General features: G+C 43.7%; 1 protein-coding gene and 2 pseudogenes across 8 annotated transcripts in view; all 3 read left to right on the forward strand.

The window, feature by feature from the left end:
• The window catches only part of RHOXF1 (Rhox homeobox family member 1), a 127,340-nt gene that overhangs the window by 30,376 nt on the left and 75,256 nt on the right, over positions 1–21,708 (forward strand). The window lies entirely within an intron of this gene.
• On the forward strand, positions 1,490–8,788 carry LOC103247352 (elongation factor 1-alpha 1-like; annotated as a pseudogene).
• LOC119620940 (swi5-dependent recombination DNA repair protein 1 homolog pseudogene) lies at positions 8,780–13,468 on the forward strand (annotated as a pseudogene).

Below are 21,708 nucleotides of genomic sequence, written 5' to 3' on the forward strand. Positions count from 1 at the left end.
TTTATTTTTCATTCTTGTGGGTATATAGTAGGTACATATATTTATGGGTACATGAGATGTGTGGATACAGGCATGCAATGTATAATAATCACATCATGGAGAATGGGGTATCCATCCCCTCAAGTGATTATTCTTTGTATTACAAACAATCCAATTATACTCTTTTAGTTATTTTAAAATGTACAATTAAATTATTATTAACTATAGACATCCTGTTGTGCTATCAAATAGTAGGTGTCATTCATTCTAACTATTTTTTGGTACCCATTAATCATCCCTGACTCCCCTACCACCCTTCCCAGCCTCTGGTAATCAACCTTCTACTACATCCATGAGTTCAACTGTTTTGATCTTTAGATCCCACAAATAAGTAAGAAAATACAATGTTTGTCTTTCTGTGCCTAGTGCCCCCTAAAGCACTAGGATTACAGGTGTGGGCCTCTATGCCCAGCCCAAATGACTTTATTATTGCATGTTCATATCCTTTTCTTTCAGATTGAATAACTTTCTCTAGCATTTTCTTGCAAGACAGGTCTGGTGATGATGAATTCATTCACCTTTTGTTTGTCTTAGAAAGTCTTTATCTCTCCTACATGTTTGAAGGATAGCTTTGTTGGGTGTATTATTCTCAGTTTTTGCCTTCAGCACTTTGAATATATCATCTCACTCTCTCCTGTCCTGTACCATTTCTCCTGACAGTCTGTTGCCAGACAAATCAAAGTCCTTTATATGTTATTTGCTTTTATTTCTCTTGCTGCTTTTAGGATCTTGTCTTTGTCCTTGACCTCTGAGAGCTTAATATATATTTTGGTGTAGTCCTATTTGGGTTTAATCTGCTTGGTAATCTTTGACTTTCCTGTATCTGGATATTTATATGTTTCTCTAGGTTTGGGAAGTTTTCTGTTATTTCTTTGAATAAGCTATTGACCCCCTTTTCTTTCTCAACTTCCTCTTGAAAGCCAATGACTCAGATTTGCTCTTTTGAAGTTATTTTCTAGTTCTTGTAGGTATTCTTCATTCCTTTTCCTTCTTTTTTCTTTTTTTCTTCTCTGACTGTGTATTTTCAAATAGACTATCTTTGAGCTCACTCTTTCTCTCTTCTGTTTGATCAGTTCTGCTGTTGATACCTCTGTGATGAGTTTTTCAGTTCTGCCAATGTATTTCTCAGTTCCAGGTATCTGTTTGATTTTTTCTCATCATTTCCATTTCTTCATTAAATTTCTCTGATACATTTCTAAATTGCGTTTCTGTATTAACTTGGAGATTGTGAGTATCTTCAAAACTGCTATTTTGAATTCTTTTTTTTTTTTTTTTTTTTTGAGATGGAGTCTCGCTCTGTCACCCAGGCTGGAGTGCAGTGGCCGGATCTCAGCTCACTGCAAGCTCCGCCTCCCGGGTTTACGCCATTCTCCCGCCTCAGCCTGCCAAGTAACTGGGACTACAGGCGCCTGCCACATCGCCCGGCTAGTTTTTTTGTATTTTTTTAGTAGAGACGGGGTTTCACCGTGTTAGCCAGGATGGTCTTGATCTCCTGACCTCGTGATCCACCCGTCTCGGCCTCCCAAAGTGCTGGGATTACAGGCTTGAGCCACCGCGCCCGGCCTATTTTGAATTCTTGATCTGACTCCTGTCACTTTGCTATCTGAGAGCTCACATGTTGCTCTCTCATTGGGGTTGATCACTGGTTCCTTGCTTTGTCCATTTGGAGAGGTCATCGTTCACTGTTTGCTGTTATTTCTTATGTATGTAGATCTATGTCTTCGCGTTAAATAATTGGTTATTTTTTCAAGTCTTTCCTGTCTGAGTTGGTTTGTGTGTTTAGAGGTTCTGTGCGATTTGCCCGTTGATTCTCTTAGCCCTAGATTGCTGCCTTCTTTTGAGCACTAGATGGCGCCCTAAGCACAGCTTTTCTGTAGCTCTCCAAGTGCTGCCCATTGCAGATAAGGGGAGATTCCAAAGGGGACGACTCAGCTGTGTGGGGAAGCTGGCTATGGCTCCGTGCCCAGAGGTTCCCTGCAGGGTGCCTCCTACAGTGTGGTGCTGCTAAACCACCTCTAATTTGGTGTCCCCTTTTTCTATAGTGGAGAGCAGACCCCGAGTTTCTAGTGCTGGGCCATGCGGCCCCACCTCCAAGGTTTGTCTCCACCTGTCCTTAGGTGGAGGCACTTGTGATGCTTCCTGTGAGTTGAGGCAGGAACAACTTTCTTGCATAGGAACCCAAGATGATGGGGAAGCTGGCTGTCCACCTTGATCTCACTTTTTCCAATGTAGAAACCATGAGTCTTGGAGGATTTTTCCATGTGGTGTCTAGTAGTTTGGGGGAGGGGCATTGTGGATAGAGAAGTCCATTTCTCTCACTTTCAGCTCATAGTTTTTCACTTCTCTGTGGCCTCAGGGATTGTCACAGCCTTGGCTTTGAGTTCTTGTGATAAATGTGGCACTGGATAGTTGTTTTTGGTTTTCAGTGGGCAGGGGGAGTGAATCCAGATTGCTTCTACTCTGTCTTTCGTGACATTACTCCCCAACTCTGAAGTTTTGAGAATGAGTGACTGAAGAATTGTAATGCCATTATGCAAGCTAGGGGACATGGAACATGTCATGGTAAATAAATAGGTCAGGTTGCGCTTGTTGAATTTGAGAGTCATCTGCAACTAAATTGACTATAAGAATCTTGACCTTGGCATTCAGGAGAGAGAGCTGAGATAAAAGCATAGATCTATAAATCATGAGTGTGAAGGGATGGTGGTTGAATCCTTTAGAATGGAGGGGATCATAAAGGTAGAGAGGGTAGAGTGAGAATTCAAAAGTGCCAAGAACTGGACTTTGAGCAACCAACTCCTACACCTTGAGGATTGGGTAGAAGAGAAGTGAGCATACTAAGACAGGGAGCAGCAGTTGGAGAGATAGGAGAAAATTCCAAAAAGTGCTGGTCATAGAAACCAAGGGAAGAGAGGCATTCAGAAAAGAGAAAGTAGCTTTTTTGCAATGGGTTTGCCACTAGAACATAGGTTGTCTTGAAAACCACCCCTAAAAACCAAAATGGGAAAGGAAAAGACTCATATCAATATTGTCATCATGGACATGTAGATTCAGGCAAGTCCACTACTACTGGCCATCTGATCTACAAATGCAGTGGCATCAACAAAAGAACCACTGAAAAATTCAGAAGAAGGTTGCTAAGATAGGAAAGGGCTCCTTCAAGTATGCCTGGGTCTTGGATAAACTGAAAGCTGAATGGTATCACCACTGATATTTCCCTGTGGAAATTTGAGACCAGTAAGTACTACATGATTATCATTGATGCCCCAGGATACAGAGTCTTCATCAAAAACACAATTATGGGCCGAGCACAGTGGCTCACGCCTGTAATCTGGGCACTTTAGGGAGGCCGAGGTGGGCAGATCACTTGAGGTCAAGAGTTCGAGATCAGCCTGGCCAACATGGTGAAACCCCATCTTTACTGAAAATACAAACATTAGCTGGGTTTGGTGGCATGCATCTGTAATCCCAGCTACTCGGGAGGTTGAGGCAGGAGAATCACTGGAACCCGGGAGGTGGAGATTGTAGTGAGCCGAGATCATACCACTGCACTCTGGACTGGGGAACAGAGCATGACCCTGCCTCAAAAACAAACAAAACAAAACAAAACAAAAAACAAAACAAAAAACGGCTACAGGCACATCTCAAGCTGACTGTGCTCTCTTGATAATTGCTGCTGGTGTTGGTGAATTTGAAGTTGGTATCTCCAAGAATGGGCAGACCCATGAGCATGCCCTCCTGGCTTACACACTGGCTGTGAAACAACTACTTGTTAGTGTTAACAAAATGGATTCCACTTAGTCACCCTACCACCAGACGAGATACAAGGAAATCAGCACTTACATTAAGAAAATTGGCTACAACCCTGACACAGTAACATTTGTGCCAACTTCTGGTTGGCATGGTGACAACATGCTGGAGCCAAGTGCTAACATGCCTTGGTTCTAGGAATGGAAAGTCACCTGTAAAGATAGCAATGCCAGTGGAACCATGCTGCTTGAAGCTCTGGACTTTTATTCTACCATCAGGTCATCCAACTTATGAGCCCTTGTGTCTGTGTCTCCAGGATGTCTACAAGATTGTTGGTATTGGTACTGTACCTGTGGGCCGAGCAGAGACTGGTGTTCTCAAACCTGGCATGGTGGTCAACTTTGCTCCAGTCAATGTTAGAACTGAAGTAAAGTCTATTGAAATGCACCATGAAGCTTTGAGTGAATCTCTTCCTGGGGACAATGTGGGCCTCAATGTGAACAAGGTGTTTGCCCACTTAATAAAATCGGATATAAAGAACAAGAAGGCTAAGTTGTTATAAACGTCAGTTAGCATGCCTTACAGTTCTTGGTGGCTTAGATCACCACTTTATATTTCAAAGTATCTGAATAAAGGCAGCTTCACAGTTGCTCCCAAGTCTTCATATCTGAAAGAATCCTTTTACAAATCTGAAATTGAACAATTTGATATTTATTACAGAATCATCGTGGTCTTGAAAGAAATCAGTGATTTACATTTGTAACCATATTTCCAAAGAGAATGTCTTTTTTATGAAATGGGGGAGTGTAAGAGGTACATAGATTATTTACAACTGTCTCTGTCAAGCATTTGCCCTTTATTTGTGTCCATTGCTGGATTCAACACTCTATTGGCATATCCATACTTAATTTTTTTGTTGTTGCTGTTGTTGTTCTGATTAAAAACATGCATTACATTCTTTCTAAGAAAAAAAAAAGAATGTGTCTGCCAAAGATGTTCATCATGGCAGTGTTGCTGGTGACAGCAAAAATGACCCACCAATGGAAGCATCTGGGTTCACTGCTCAGGTAATTATCCTGAACCATCTAGGCCAAATCAATGCTGGCTATGCCCTGTACTAGATTGTCACACATCTCACATTCCTTGCAAGTGTTCTGAGCTGAAAGAAAAGATGACCATTCTGGTAAGAAGCTAGAATATGGCCCTAAATTCTTGAAATCTGATGATGCTGCCATGAGTGATGTAGTTCCTAGCAAGACCATGTGTGTTAAGAGCTTCTCTGAATATTCTGACTATCTGACTATTCTTCTCTGGGTCATTTTGTGAGGAAATATACCTTTATACCAAGTATAGAGCCAAGTATGAACTTACACAACAGGTTATATAGGTTATATAACAAGTGGAGGTGTGTACCTGCATGCCAAACTCGCTGAGACAGACAGTTGCCATGGGTGCAGAGGACAAGAAGGTGGCTAGAGCTGGCAAGGTCACCAAGTCTGTCCAGAAAGCTCAGAAGTCTAAATGAATATTATCCCTAAAACATACCACCCCCGTCTTTTTTGTTGTTGTTGTTTGTTTTTTTGGTTTTTTTGTTTGTTTGTTTTGAGACAGGTTCTCACTCTGTTGCCCTGGCTGGAGCACGTTGGCACGATCTCTGCTCACTACAACCTCTGCCTCCTGGGTTCAAGCAGTCCTCCTGCCTTAGAATCCCGAGTAGCTGGGACTACAGGCATCTGCCACCATGCCTGACTAGGTCTCATTATATTGCCCGGACTGGTCTCAAACTCCTGGGCTCAAGTGATCTACCCATCTCAGCCTTCCAAAATGTTGGGAGTACAGGCATGAGCCACGGTGCCTGGCCTGAGTCTTAATCAGTGATGGAAGGGTCTCAGAACTGTTTGTTTCAATTGGCCACTTAAATTTAGTCGTAAAAGATTGGTTAATGATAACAATGCATTGTAAAACGTTCGGAAGAAAGGAGAATGTTTTGTGAACTTTTTTATTTTTTTTGGGGGGCATCTGGTAGTTTTAAGTAATTTAGTTTTTAAAATCAGCACTTTTTAGCGGAAACAACTTGACCAAATACCTGGCACAGAAATTTGAGACCCATTAAAACCAAATTTAATGAGGAAAAAAGAGAGAGTGGTCAACAGTGTTAAGAGTACAAAGAAATAAGGTAGACTAAGATCTGGATGTTATGTTTTATAAGTTTCTGACAAATTAAAATAGTGTTTTAAAAGCCAGAGTCATATTCAAAGAACTACAGAGAAAATGGGAGGAAGAAAAATGCTTTTGCAATAAACTTAGGGTGCCATTTAAAGAAGTTTGACATCAAAAAGAAAGCAAGGGTAATAGATGGGTTACTTAAGTGTCATGTACAAATCTCTTCCTTTTTTTTCAAAATTGAATTTTTTTTTGTAATGTCTATAATCCTGTGTCTGATTTGCAAATTTGGATGTAAAATAAGAATCACTTGAACACAGTTGCAGAGTTTGATCAGAGAAGCAGAGTGAAAAGCAATAAGGGATGATTACAGTAATTAGACCATATGCAATTGTGGAAGCAGGGTGTCAGGTCATGGGGTCTGGGTCCAACACATGCTGAAGTCCAGAAGGAGTGGGTGGATGAGCTGGAAGAACATTCAGGGGGCTGTAGGCAGGTGAATATGGTTTTATTCAGCAGCAGCTTTTATTAACAGCTTTCTCACACTAGCTCTCTCACACTGGCCACCCTGTCTTGGCTGCTTGAGCCAGCGGCTCCCACACACAGCTGTGCAGCCAGCTCTCCCTTGCCTTCAGGGTCAGCAGTTTAACTCTTTTTCTCTCTGGGCACGAGCAAGCCAAGCTGTGTCCTGGCTCTCTCCCGTCCATCTGCAAGACTGACAGTTTTCGCGCTCTCTCTTTCTCTGAGCACCAGCGCACCCACCACCATGATGAACCAAGCTGAGCCCCAACAGCCCTGTACAGCATTAGCAGGGCAAATATACCTTTATACCAAGTATAGAGCCAAGTATGAACTTACACAAACAGGTTATGTAACAAGTGGAGGTGTGCACCTGCATGCCAAACTTGCTGAGTCATGCAGGCCTGGATATTCACTTCGGCTTATTCTTTGACCAAAGCACATCCATGTACCTTACACTCCACCCCTTAGGCTGAGGGAGACTTAGGTCTTGGGCACACAGGTTTGATACTCAGGTTTTGCACACAGGCCTGACATATAAACTTTGGGCATGCAGGCCTGATACATACACAGGCTTGACACATAAGCCTGACACACAAGCTTTGGGCATGCAGGCCCAATACATACATAAGCTTTTGGGCACTCAAGTCCATTATATACATAAGCTTTGATGAACTGCCCAACTATTGGCGCAGATCACCATAGGTTGTCACATCCTTGGTGATTACCAGTCACACTGCCCTGAGTTTAGCTTATTAGCTGCCTTGCCCACACCTGGTTTCAAACCACATGGTGTTAGTACTAGGCTGGACTGCACCCCAGCTAGATCTAGCTGTGTGCCATGCCCTATCAGGAATGAGGGGATGCCCTTCCTAATGGTGAAGTCTCAGGGATTAGGAGTGCCTCAGGCCCCATGGCCTTATCTTGCATTAGGACTACAGGTCCCAAGACCTCTTGCAACTTTGCTGCTAAGGTTTTTGTACTTAGCATACTTCGCCGTTTCAAGTAGGCACCCCACTTCACTAAAGTGGATGTCTGTGCTGTCTCTGTCCAGGGGGTCATTACCCATGAATGCACCCATCCCACTATTAATAACTGCTTCTCTATTAGTAAGCACCAGAGCTCAGCTCCCGTCCACAGTTGGGACTAACAGCCCACTGGTGCTTCCAAGTGCTCCATGCACTGCTATAGGCCCTAGCCAAAATTATCTGTGGTTACATGCACATTCAGTGTAAATGAGCACCCTAGTTTACTACCCAGAAAGGCTATCTCAGCCTCATCACCCCAATCCCAGGCAAGAGGGACACTGCCACTTTTAAACCTGCAAGAGAATCAGAGGTTAACAAAACATTATTAACAAAACCACAACATACGGTGGGGCCTATACAGTAGCCCTGCAGCAACACTGTGAAAGTCTATTGTCGCTGTCCCATGAAGGCAAATTGTTACTTGCTCTCTGGAGCATTGTCAGTTGACAAGAATGCATTAGCCAAGTCCACCACACAATGGCACTGCCAAGTTCCGTTGTCAAGTGGTCTATTAAGTCTGTGATAGATGACACAGCTGCCAAGCCATGCAAAACATCCACCCAGAATATCTTCAGGTATGGATGCGAGAGACATACACAGCGCATAAGCGGAAAGCCAAGCAGCTGATGCCAAGATGCAGAGATACAGGTTTCACTTTCACTGACCAGTCTTCATAGTTGTCAATAAATGCAGCTCTGCCCAGAAACTTATCCGGGGATGAGGGACCAGTGGATTGCCAAGTCCAAATGTGGCTCCTGTTGTCCGGTGCCCTCCAAGCTGGGCATCTCGGCCAGTTCTCTTATCAAACAGAAAAGGCTTTACACTTCTACCAACTGTAGCAGGTACTCTTTGAACTGGAATGCTTGAGCGGGACTGGGTTGCTCAGCAAGGTCCTTCTCCCAAATGACTTGCACTAAGTCTGCGCACGACTACCGACATTATTTGCTTAACTCCCTCAACTCAGCAGGGGCACAGGCACCAAAGGAAGGGTGCTCCACCACAGCAGGGGGTCTCTGGGCCTACTCGTGGGGCCCAGTAGCTGCTCATGATCTATTTTGTGGTGGATCACTGGGCAAGCCTGCCCTGGAGGTTCTTCCTCCTCCCTGCACTGAGTCCCACGAGAACTGGGCATGAACTTCCCACAGCACAATTACAAACACTCATCTTACTCTGCCAGCAAAGGCATGCTTCTTCTCAGTGCTGTGCACTTCCAGGTGCTTCAGTGCCTTCTCCATACTCACAGGAGACCCACCCACTGCCTCCCATGTTTCCACTGGAGCCCATCTTCACAGCACAGCCACCACCGGGTATCACAGCCCATGCTGCGGCCACAAAGCCAACCCGGGAGCCCTCAGGGACTGGGGCCCACTCACCTCATCCCATTCTCATCACCAGTTGTCAGGTCCCGGGATCCAGGTCCAGCCCATGCTGAAGTCCAGAGGGAGCTGGTGGATGAGCAGAAAGAACACTTGGGGGGCCGTAGGCAGGTGAATATGGTTTTATTCAGCAGCAGCTTTTATTAACAGCTTTCTCACACTAGCTCTCACACTGTTCGCCCTGTCTCAGCTGCGTGAGCCAGTGGCTCCCAAAAACAGTTGTGTATCTGGCTCTCCCTTGCCTTCAGGGTCAGCAGCTTAACTCTTTCTCTCTGGGCATGAGCAAGCCAAGCTGTGTGCTGGCTCCCTCCTGTCCGTCTGCAAGACGGACAGCTTTGGCTCTCTCTCTTTCTCTGGGCACCAGCGTGCCCGCCATGGTAAGCCATGTTGAGCCGAGTGGAGTCCCAAGAGCCCCTGTAGAATGTTAGCAGGGCAGTTATACCTTTTACAGACAATAGTGGCTTAGAGTGAAGTATAAACTTACATAAACAGGTTATATAACAAGTGGAGGTGTGCGCCTGCATGCCAAACTCACTGAGTCATGCAGGCCTGGATATTCACCTTGGCCTATTTCTTGACCAAAGGACATCCATGTACCTTACACAGGGGAAGAAATCTATGGAAGGCTATTGTCTCTGCACTTATGGCAGTCTGAAATCACTGTAGATATTCAGGGCTCACAGTTGGGAAGAAGAGGTGTATGTGGTGTGGGGGAAAGCAAGGACAAACTGGAACCTGCAAGGATTAACTTGAATATCTAGGACAAAGTAAATCCCATGAAGACTTACTGGAACCTGCGTCTGTCTCTTATTGCCTCCAACCTAGAGAAAGAGCTGACATCCACAGTGATGGAAATGCACACACAACTGACCTAGGACTTGGAGAAGTTGAAGAAGGAGATCTTGTCAGAGTTGGAGTTGCTGCAGGTCCTGCTGCTGCCCCACACCAACAAGGTGTGCCAGTGGATCAGTGCCAGTGTACGCCAGTGGCAACAGTGCCTGGTCCTACCAAACTTCAGAATATAGTATCTGTTGCTTCACTCCCACTTCCCAAGCCCTGCCCAAATTTTCCTCCTGGTCCAGTCTCAGAACCATATTGGGAAGGCAATTCCAGGAAACTATGTCTCTAGCTTAGCTAAGTTGGCAAAGCCACTTCAACAACTGTGAGACAAATACAGACCAGTAGAATGTGACTGGTCACTATTAGAGAAAAGGATAACACACAGTAGAGAAAAAAGAAAGAATCCCAAACCAAAAAACGTATGGGTCATTCTGCGCATCAGTTATGGACAAGGACTTCTCAGTGTTTGGTGCTCACATTCAACAAAAGCTGTGTCCAAGAAGGACTCATTTAACCAGTATCATCTACCCCAACAATCCTGAGTATCTATGTCCACAATGTTCAGCAGAGCAGAAGGCAGAAGAGGAAGAAACAGTAAGCATGGAGTTACTGGCAGCATTTTGGAATGCTTCTGGTCACCATGAATTTTGGTCACTGACCTCTGACTTCTGAAATAAGCCATCCAACACTGAACCTTCCACCCAGCTTTTCAAAGAGGGTGAGTGTTCCCTTATTTTTAAAGCAACCATTGATGAAATAAAGGTGACACATAAATTAGATTCACTGTATAGGCTTTGGTAAAAGTCGTGATTTGTTTCCAAAGCTTCAGATAGAAATGAATCCCAGTGTGACACATGGATATCTTTTCAGTTTAAAAGCAAAGTTTCAGAGGTGAAAACTTCGGCTTCTGTGCTCTCACCCACCCCTCTGAGGAATATGAAATAGCTGGGGGCCCATGGATAAAACAGAAAAGCAGTGGAGAATAGCTTGAAGTCACCAGGAGGCTAGACAGATGGCTGTAGAGATATTCTACTTATTTTATGGGGTAAGCCGTGCTTTGAGCATTTTCCAAAGGGGAAAGAAAGGTGAGCAACTTTATTTATCACAAAACAGTTGATTTTTTACTTACTTTACTTACAAATGACTATGGTTTGAATATTTGTCCCCTCCAAAACTCATGTTGAAATTTAATCCCCAGTGTGGCAGTATTGAGAGGTGGAGTCTTGGGGCTTTTAAGAGATGATGGGTCATAAGGGCTCTGCTCTCATGAATGGACTAATCCTTCCAAGGATTAATGGGTCAATAGATTAATGATTTATCATGGGAGTGGCTTCATAAGAAGAGGAAGAGAGACCCAAGCTAGGATACTCAGCCCCCTCACCTTGTGATGCTCTGTGCTGTCTAGGAAGTTTACAGAGAATCCCCACCAGCTAGAGGGTCCTCACCAGATGCAGTCACTTGACCTTGGGCTTTTCAGCCTCCATAACCATATGAAATAAATTCCTTTTCTTTATAAATTACACAGTTTTAGATATTCTATTATAAGCAACAGAAAACAGACTAAGACAAGAACGTTTGATGAAAAGCTATGCCTTTTAAATTTTGACTGGCATTAAGTTATATAGATAGAACATAGTAACCTAGCTCAACAGACCACACATGATTTAAATTTATTACTTTTCCTCTCCATAGATTAAGTTAGAAAAAAGGAAATATTAATTTAGCTACTGAAGTTTTGCATCTAAAACCGTCTTTGTGAAATTCTGGCTAGTCTCTTTTAAAGAGTAATAGAAAATCATGGGCTTTATTTTGAAGAGCCAGTTTTCTTCAGCATTGTGGTAATAATAATAACTAATATTATTTAGGATTTGCTACATGCTAGGTATTAACCAACTATTTTACATGTATTATTGAATCCTTTTAACACCTCTAGGCTATCAGTATGATTATTCCCACTTAAAGATGAAGAAACTGGAGCACAGAAAGGTTGTGACTTGTGTAAAGACACACAGTAAGTTCCAGAGCCACAGTTCAAACCCAGTCTACATCACTGCATTCCTACAAAATTCACACTGATCAGTAGGTAGAAATCACTTTAGCAAAAGATGTCTGAACAGGAATAGTTAGTGCAGCATCTTTTATAAGGGTTTAACATTTGAAAAAGCTTATCTGTCTATCTATCAATAAGGTACTGGTTAAACTGATGAAGTTAATCTATTCAGTGGACTAGTTTTGCATCTGTTAGGAGTTATATTACAAGATGTACAGACAGTGTGATCCAATTTTAGTAAACATATTTACCAGTATTCATATACATTAAAAAGTCTGGAAAATTATACAGCAAAAATACTAACAATGATCATTGTGAAGTGGTAGGATTCTAGGTAATTTAAAATTTGTCCCAATTTTTCCTACAATAACCATGTAATAAAGAATAGAATAAAATCTTTAAAACTCACACCACTGTTCTTTTACTGAGAAACACTGCTTCTCTTTTGAGTTGCAGACTGGAAATCAGCCCTGACTGCACTCAAGTGCTCTGTGACCTTGGACAAGTCACTTACCCTCTCTGGGTCTCCTGTTTCACATATATAATAAGAACGTGATTTAATTTTGCAGGTTCCTTTGTGTTCTAACATTCTTTGACTTAATGGAGCTGATTCTTAGCAAAGTTCTTTTTAAAAAAGAACAAATAGTGTGTGGAGGTTTAAATGTTGATAAATGGTTTCTTCACACTTTATCTGTTTTCTTCAGCATGCGAAGTTATTATTTCCATTATTCCCTTCCCATGAGTCCTTTAAGAAGGGAAAGCTGGCTTTTTGCTCTCGCTGGGGATGGCGGAGGGAGGTACCCTGCTGAGGGGAAGGGGGATGCCTGAGACCTGGACTTCCTTGGGACTCTGCTGTGGAGTCGAAGGAAAACCAAGATTTCATTTTCAAGATGGAAAGTCCGTCAGACTCAGCTGTGGTTTTACCTAGCACTCCTCAGACCTCTGCAAATCCATCATCTCCCTATACAAATAGTTCACGAAAACAACCTATGAGTGCAACACTTAGAGAAAGATTAAGGAAAGCAAAGTCTTCATTTAATTCCTGTTATAATGTGGTGAAACTTCTTAAAGTAGAGAATGAAGAAAACGATCAGACCTTTTCAGAGAAACCAGCATCTTCCACAGAGGAAAACTGTTTGGAATTTCAAGAAAGTTTTAAACACATAGACAGTGAATGTGAAGAAAATACAAATTTGAAAAATACTTTAAAGAATTTCAGTGTCTGTGAATCTCAGTCACTTGACTCTGGGTCATGCAGTGCTCTCCAAAATGAGTTTGTGGATGAGAATCTTTCTAAACAAAGATTAAACGATGAAAAAGGCAAATTGGTGAAGCAGGTTCAGGAGAAAGAAGACCTTCTTCAGAGGCTAAAACTATTCAAACTGTATGACAAAGAATGATCTATCTCCATTACAATTGTTAATAAAGAAGTGGAGAAGCGGTAGCTAGCTGTTGCTTTGAGTTGCAGTCACCTGTGTCTGAAGAGAACAAGAAACTAAGGTTTACTAAATTTATAGACTACTATGGGTTAGAAGATAAATTGCTACACTATAGCAGAAGTGAAGAATAATTTATAGATGTTTAATTCCTGATTTTTGCTCCAGAATATCTTTGAGAATGATAACTTAATTAAAAGATACTTACTCATTTTAAAGGGAAGATAGAAACCATTAGGGCTCAGAGGAAGGTATCCCAGTGAACATCAATTAAGAGCACTCTAATATATAAATTATAAACTAAGTTCTAAAAGGAAAATTAGTATTTTGGATAGATTTGACAAAGAAAACTTGACATTTAAATCATGTTTAAAAAGTCATTTGGGCAGTTCTGGAAACTAGTTTTAATACAATCGTTTTATTGTGGCCAAAAGTTTTATTTTAAATGTTAAAAAAAAATTGTCCAATCTAGTGAATGTCTAAACCTAAAGTTTAAAAATTTCTGCCTCTCTCCTAAGTTTATGCACCTTGTTTACATCCATCTACCACATATTTCCATCTGACAATCTAGCAGGTAATTAAACCCATATGTCCAAAACTAAAAAAAAAAGGAACGTTAATGTTAATGCATTTCACCAGAAATGTGTCAGATCACTCTGGGAAAATAAGTGCCTTTTCCCAGAAAGACACTTTGTGACCAATACATTAACAGAGTGTGTTTGTTTGTTTGTTTTTGCCATATGTTGAAACAACACATGTCACAACCCAAGCAAAATAAGAAACAAAAGCAAACTATTCAAACACAATCCCCATTAGCTGTCCTTACTCCAGATTCTTTTTTTTTTTTTTTTTGAGACGGAGTCTCGCTCTGTCGCCCAGGCTGGAGTGCAGTGGCCGGATCTCAGCTCACTGCAAGCTCCGCCTCCCGGGTTTACGCCATTCTCCTGCCTCAGCCTCCCGAGTAGCTGGGACTACAGGCGCCCGCCACCTCGCCCGGCTAGTTTTTTATGTATTTTTAGTAGAGACGGGGTTTCACCGTGTTCGCCAGGATGGTCTCGATCTCCTGACCTTGTGATCCGCCCGTCTCGGCCTCCCAAAGTGCTGGGATTACAGGCTTGAGCCACCGCGCCCGGCCCCTTACTCCAGATTCTTGGCTTTGTTCCTAGGATCGCCTTTTACCTATATATCTGATTAATGATAATAATAATGATAACTACTAGCCTTTGTTTTACAGATATCCATAGGGCCATTTAAAATATTCGAGGCATAGTGAACGATGCTGAGCAGAGGAGGGCAACGAGAAAGAGTAGATTTTTTTTTTAGAAAGTGGGTGGCTGGCTCGGTTGGCTTACTACCTGTCTAGGAATTAACCCAGGCATGGAGGCTGTACTTACAGGAGCGCGTGTCCTTGCATGGCCTTTGCCAAGAGGCTCTCAGGCGCCTTCTGTCGAGTTGGCCCTCACGCCGTCTCTGCCTGAAGGTTCTGGCTTTGCACCCAGCTCTCCTGACCAGCGCCTTCCAAATTCACTTTTCACAAATGGCTGTTTCTCACCATTTGTGGGGTGATGTGATTCTAGGAGGTAATGTGAAGTCTGAGGGGTGATGTGGGGTAAAGTGGAGCTTGGAGAGGGGGACTGGCGTGGGGCATGTGTAGAGCCTGAGAGGTAATATACAGATTAGGGAATTGTGAAGGGGAGTCTGTGGGATAGGGGTGGAATGATGTGCAGTTTGCTGGGGTGAGGAGTGGGTGGGAATGTGCAGCCTGTGAGTTGCTGTGTCCCCAAGACCTACTCTCCACTATATGAGCAGAGTCCATGCACGACCCAAACCTTGGTGTCTCCTGCACCCCAGGAGACCTTAGCTCCAGTCAGGGGAATGGCAGAAAGCTTTCGTGCAGTTTCCTAATCACGTTTTTAACTTGCCTCCTTTCAATAAACTGAAAAAATCTGCCCTCAGCGAAGAAATGCTGTATTTTCTGTTATCCTTATCAACCGGAATAGTCTTTCAGCAATATATATTTATTATGAAATCAGAAGCTATTTTTCAACAAATGTGAATATTGAATATGTACTCCGCCCGCCAAAACACACCCCGGAGAAAGATCTCCCTAGAATCAGTGGTCTGGAATCTTTTCACCTGTCTCACACTTCATGCCCTCTTCCATTTTTCACCCCCAGCAGCCTCTTAGATTATGTATTCACCTTGGAACTATGATTCTGGGATCTTGCCCATTTATGTCTGCTTGCTAGCTATGTGGCAGCAAGTAAATCACCAAACTACTCTGAACTAAAAACATCAACCTCATAGAGTCTATTCATTTATTCACTCACTCAACGCATGTTTACTGAGTCCCTACTCCTGTTGAACCCTAGGCTGGGTGCTGGTAATAACATCAGTGAACAAGGCAGATGCTTCCCTTCCTCTCATGAAATTGGTCACCCAACTGGGGAGCCAGACAGTATACCAATAAATACAAAACTGGTGGTATGTATGTCAATGTAAAGAACATGGTAAAACTAGAAAGAATACAAAGACTTCTAATTTAGGATGTAGGTCATGGGAGGCCACTCCAAGGAAGGGACATGAAAGCTGAACCTGAAGGATAAATAAGAATGAGCCAGGTGAAAGATGATGGGCAGTGATTCCAAGCTGGGATATTTTCATATATTCCAAAAGAGGCCGTGTGACTAGATGGTGAGGAGTGAGAAGAAAGGCTCCAGTAGTTTGAAGAGTTAAGCAGGAGATAGATTAGGCAAAGCTTTGAAGGCCATGCTTAGAATTTTAAATCAAGTCCTAGGGTACAGTGGAAAGCTACTGTATTATTTTTTGTCACTAACATGATCTGATGTAGGTTTGGGGAAGACTAATTTGGCTAATATGAAGATAACAGATGGGAGGGAATCAGGCATGAGTGCAGGAGCCTAGTAAGGAGCTATTGCAGGTGTTTAGGGAAAAGCTGATGATAGCAGTTTGGTTATGGGTGGCAACAGTGGAAGTGGCAAGTAACCAGATTCAGAGCATATTTTGAAGGAAGGGCACACAGGATATGCTGACATATTATATGTGAGGCTGAGAAAGAAGAAGGTATCAAGAGTGGCGTCTTAGTCTGTTTGGGCTGCTACAACAAAATATCATAGACTGGCTGGCTTAAACAACACAAATTTATTTTCTTACAGTTCTAGAGGCTGGAAGTCTAAGGTCAGGATGCCAGTGTGCTCAGGTTCTGGTGAGAGTCGTCTTCCTTGCTTGCAATTGGCTGCCTTCTCTCTGTGTACTCACTGGCCTTTCCTTTCACATTCCAGTGGAAAGAAAGAGTGGGGAGGGAGAGAAGGAAGGGGAGAGAGAGAGAAAATCTTCAGTTTTTGTTGTGGTTTTTTTTTTTTTTTTGAGATGGAATCTTGCTCTGTCTCCCAGGCTGGAGTGCAGTGGCATGATCTCGGCTTACTAATGCAACCTCCGCCTCCCAGATTCAAGTGATTCTCCTACCTCAGCCTGCTGAGTAGCTGAGAAGATTACAGGGGTGTGCCAACATGCCCAGCTAATTTTTGTATTTTTAGTAGAGACAGGGTTTCACCATGTTGGTTAGCCAGGCTGGCCTCAAACTCCTGACCTCAGGTGATCCACCCGCCTCAGCCTCCAAAAGTGCTAGGATTACAGGCATGAGCCACCATGCCTGGTCAATCTTCCTCTTCTTATAAGGTTATAAGGCAACCAGTTCTATTGGATTAGGACCCTACCCGTGACCTCTTTTAACCTTAATTATCGCCTAAAAGCTGAATCTACAAATGCAGTCACATTGAGGATTACAACTTCAACATAGGAATTTGAGGCAGGGCACAATTAAGTCCATTGCAGATGGCAACTGGGTCTCTGGTTGTGAGAGTGAGGATTCAGGGAGGAGCAGTTTTAAGAAATTGCTCTGTATTAGTTTGTTCTTGCACTGCTATAAAGAAATACCTGAGACTGGGTAATTTATAAAGAAAAGAGGTTTAATTGACTCAGCTACACAGGCTGTAGAGGAAGCATGACTTGGAGGTTTCAGGAAACTTACAATTATGGTAGAAGGGGAAGCAGGTACATCTTCACACAGCCAGAGCAGGAGGAAGACAGGAGAGGTGCTACACTTTTTTTTTTTTTTTTTTTTTTGAGACGGAATCTCACTCTGTCGCCCAGGCTGGAGGGTAAGTGGCACCATCTTGGCTCACTGCAACCTCCGCCTCCCAGGTTCAAGCAATTCTCCTGCCTCAGCCTCCTGAGTAGCTGGGATTACAGGCACACACCACCATGCCCAGCTAATTTTTGTATTTGTAGTAGAGACAGGGTTTCACCATGTTGATCAGGCTGTTCTCGAACTCCTGACCTCGTGATCTGCCTGCTTTGGCCTCCCAAAGTGCTGGGATTACAGGCGTGAGCCACCGTGCCCAGCAAATGCTACACTTTTAAACAGCCAGATCTCATGATTACTCACTATCATTAGAACAAAACCAAAAGGGAAATCTGCCCCTATGATCTAATCACCTCCCACCAGGCCCCATCTCCAACACTAGGGACTACAATTTGATATGCGTTTGCAATATCAATTGCTGCATACCAAGTTCTCTCTGTTTTGGGCCTTTGTAATAGTCACAATGTCAGGTACTACTGGTGCTAAATGTGGTATTATGCACTGAGCTGCCTACAATCAATGGTAAGTCTCCAAGAAACCAAGGTCTTGTGCACAGGCCAGATGGGGTTATTGAATGGAGAAATAGTCTCATGAAACACTTTGGCTTCCTTAAGCTCAGCAATGATGGCAATTTTTTTTTTTTTTTTTGTCCCCTAGGCAGCTGATATTGTTTTTTGGGAAACAACAGTATTAGGTGTTGGTCATCAGGTGGTCCATGGTCTTCTATATTTCCCACTAAGATGGCCATAACAATTGCAATTCCTGTCAGGGCTTGGGGGCAAAGGCAAGTGGGGGTACACATGGAAAACACATCAGTACCAATATTTCATTCAGTAGTGGGGCATGACAATGGAGGTTAGTAGGAGCCCAAAATCGGAGAATATGATCTGTTTTCTCCTCATCTTGATGCAAGGGTTTGTGGGGATCACAGTCACCTGTGTACTGGTATCTAAAAGGGCTAAGAAGTGCAATTCCTCTCCACTTTTCAATTGAACTCTAACCTTGGCATAGGGCCTCTGGGTCCCCTGGGTACAGAAGGATCTTGGTTATAACCCCTAATCTTTGGATCTTTGTAACCCCTAATCTTATTTATATTTGAAAGCTGAGTGTCAGAGCAAAAGTTGCTCAGGATCTCTGATTTGTCTCCAAATCCACCAGGAGAGGTGGAAGGCCATCACTGTGCAGACCCTAGCGGGACCACTTATCAAATTCCCATAGTCTGGTACTTGGCCTTGAGTTTCTTAGTGGGGAGCCCATCAATCTGCTTTCGTGGTTCCATTATTGAGTAATCAGACTCAGAGATCTCTTTGGGAAGGCCCTTGCCCAGATAGTCCAGAAGAGGGCACTCAAGTACTATTTTTATGCTCCTTTTTTGGAGGGGAGGGGTCAAATTTTGCTATTTTATCAGAAGCCACTTTTTCTGTGCCTGAGAATTTCTCTGTTAAGATCTGGATCACATAGCAGATTGATGGACTTGACCTCAGGAGGTGGCTTAATTGGGCTTGACAACAAGCAGGAGCAGCACGAACAAACCTATACATCTAAGTCTGGTTAATCTTCTCATCTACTGTTCCCACTCCCTCATACTAGACCCAAGAAACCACCAGGAGGGCTGCAGGACCTCCATAGCCTCTGTGAAGGTGGTTGAGACACGTATTTCAGTAACTAGGTACTCATGATGTGTGGACCAAATCTGTCAGAGACCAAATAGTACCCAGCTGAGGAATGAGATGGTCGTTGGTATACATACAGTCTCATCTCCCCACCTTGCTCCTCCTCCTCAGAGAAAGTGGCCACTATCAAGGCACTATGGAGGAGGGGGTCTGTAGTGATGTACCCCTCAAGGAGCCACTTTCCTTTATGAAGTTTATTTAACAAGATTATCTTTTTCGTAATGGAAGCAAACTAGCCAAGTCTCTATGGTTTCTTCCTCTGAGCAAGTCTTCCTTCCGGCTTGGCTGCTGGGCACTGACCCTATCTAGTGAGATCACCGGACAAAGTGATTCTAAAGAGCTCTACATTATTTTTATTAGAAGCATGAGTCTCAGTAACATGCTGCATGGCATGTTGTCCATCAGCCCCAGGGAATTGCTTAGATCTAGGAATAGTTTTGGGGTACAAGTCAGTTTGCAGAGTCTCCAATGACTTCTGGACCCATCATCAGAGAACAGTGTCCAGGGAATTGTTTCTGTGGCTTCTTAGAGCCCCTCTGCTGGATCTCTAATTTGATCCACTAGTTTATCTCAGCCGAGGTGATGGGGATAAACAGGAGGACCGATGGTTACCTTGGAACCAAAAGCTTTTATGAACCATTTTCTATCATCCTCCAAGTATACCCTGTGACTTACAATAGCAATTCCTGAGACCCATTGGCATGGCTGGTAAAGTGCCACGTGAGGTCTGCTAGCACTTGCCAGGACTCACTGACAGAGTGCCCGGTCAGACCCTCTGACTCTGGCAAATGATCCATTAGCATCCTCCAGGAGTGCCCTGCAAAGTCTGCTTACACCCATCATTGGTGAATTGCCCCACGAAATTTTTAGGCTCTTTGCTCTTCAAAAACGGCATTATTCATAATCAACTACCCAGCTTGCCATTCCAATTTTTCAAGAGCTCCGCTGAACTAGAGAGAGCTGAGCTGCTGGGTGTCAGAGTAGTTGATTAAGACAAGTCAAAATAAAAGTTACAGTTAGGCTTTAATCACTTCCTTTGATAGTATAAGGAAGGACTGAACCAGAAAAAGTACCAACTCCTCCATTATTCCATTTTTCCACATGGAGTGGCTCCAACAGGGGTCTGATGGATTAGCACAGATGCAGGGCATCATCATCTCACTGTTAAGCGAGCCCTGAACAAAAGGCTTCTGCCATTTTATGAACCCAGGGGCAGGAGGAGGTGACGGGGAAGGGCTAGGAGTAGAAAAGTACTGAGTACTGAGTCAGCATGGAGAAAAAAATATTTTTAGGCACCCCCCCAACTCCCACCATGGCAAAAAGAGGTATTAGCCCAGGTGCTTGAGAAAGGCCTCTGCCAAAGGCTCCTGATAAGGTGGACTCCAAATGGAGGCATCTGGTCTAGGAATGCAGACGTGTGTGAGAGCATGATCAATTAGGGATGTCTGAGTCCTTGACTGCAAGTCCATTCACAGCCTGCAATGCACTGGCTGTGCATCAAGTCTGATGTGGGGAGGGCACATCCCTCCATGACCCCTGCCAGGTAAAGCTTTCGTAATTGCCTATAGCGAGGCCTGAAAGATCACCCATAGGTTTTTGGCCTATGGGTGAATTCACTCTCTCCAGTGGTCCTAGCACTTCCTATGAGAGGTCTTGCTGTCACTGTCTCTAAAAGCATGAAACAAAGGAAGTCAGAGCTCTGCCCCTTTGGAATGCAACTACTGTGGGGCTGGGTATTTCTAGTTTCCATTACAGAAATACTGAATCCACCCTTGCCCCCATCACACCCACACAGGGCACTCAGGAGAAGGGGAGGCAGGGCTGTGGTTTCTGGCCTGCTGTGGCACTAGAAGGTTCATAGCAGTGAGTCTGATGGGCTTTCTGGGTGTCAGACCAGACAGAAGAACCAAAGCCAGTAACCATCATGAGTAGTATTCTAGCTCTGGAGCTTACGTGTTCACCAGTGACAGTGTCTGCCCAAATCTTCCTTCTGGCTCAGCTGCTAGGCATTGACCCTACCTAGTGAAAGCTTAGGACACACCTATCCCTGGAATACTGGGCAAATTCTCCCAGCTCAGGAGAGTGGTGGGCTCTTTTTGGTTCCTCTGCTTTTTCAATTCTATCTGTTATGGTTAGTGTCAGGCCTCTGAGCCCAAGCTAAGCCATCGTGTCCCCTGTGATCTGTACGTATATATATGTCCAGATGGCCTGAAGCAAGTGAAGAATCACAAAAGAAGTGAAAATGGCCAGTTCCTGCCTTAACTGATGACATTCCACCGTTGTGATTTGTTCCTGCCCCACCTTAACTGAGTGATTAACCTTGTGAAATTCTTTCTTCTGGCTCAAAACCTCCTCCACTGAGCACCTTGTGACTCCTGCCCCTGTCCGTAAGAGAAAAAACCCCTTGGATTGTAATTTTCCACTACCTACCCAAATCCTATAAAACAGTCCCACCCCTGTCTCCCTTCGCTGACTCTCTTTTTGGACTCAGCCTGCCTGCACCCAGGTGAAATAAACAACAAAGCCTGTTTAATGGTCTCTTCACACGGACGCGTGTGACATTTGGCGCCGAAGACCCGAGTCAGAGGGACTCCTTCGGGAGACCACTCCCTTGTCCTCACCCTCACTCTGTGAAGGTGATCCACCTATGACCTCAGGTCCTCAGACCA

The sequence above is a fragment of the Chlorocebus sabaeus genome, chromosome X (assembly GCF_047675955.1).
Source record: "Chlorocebus sabaeus isolate Y175 chromosome X, mChlSab1.0.hap1, whole genome shotgun sequence".
NCBI lineage: Eukaryota > Metazoa > Chordata > Mammalia > Primates > Cercopithecidae > Chlorocebus > Chlorocebus sabaeus.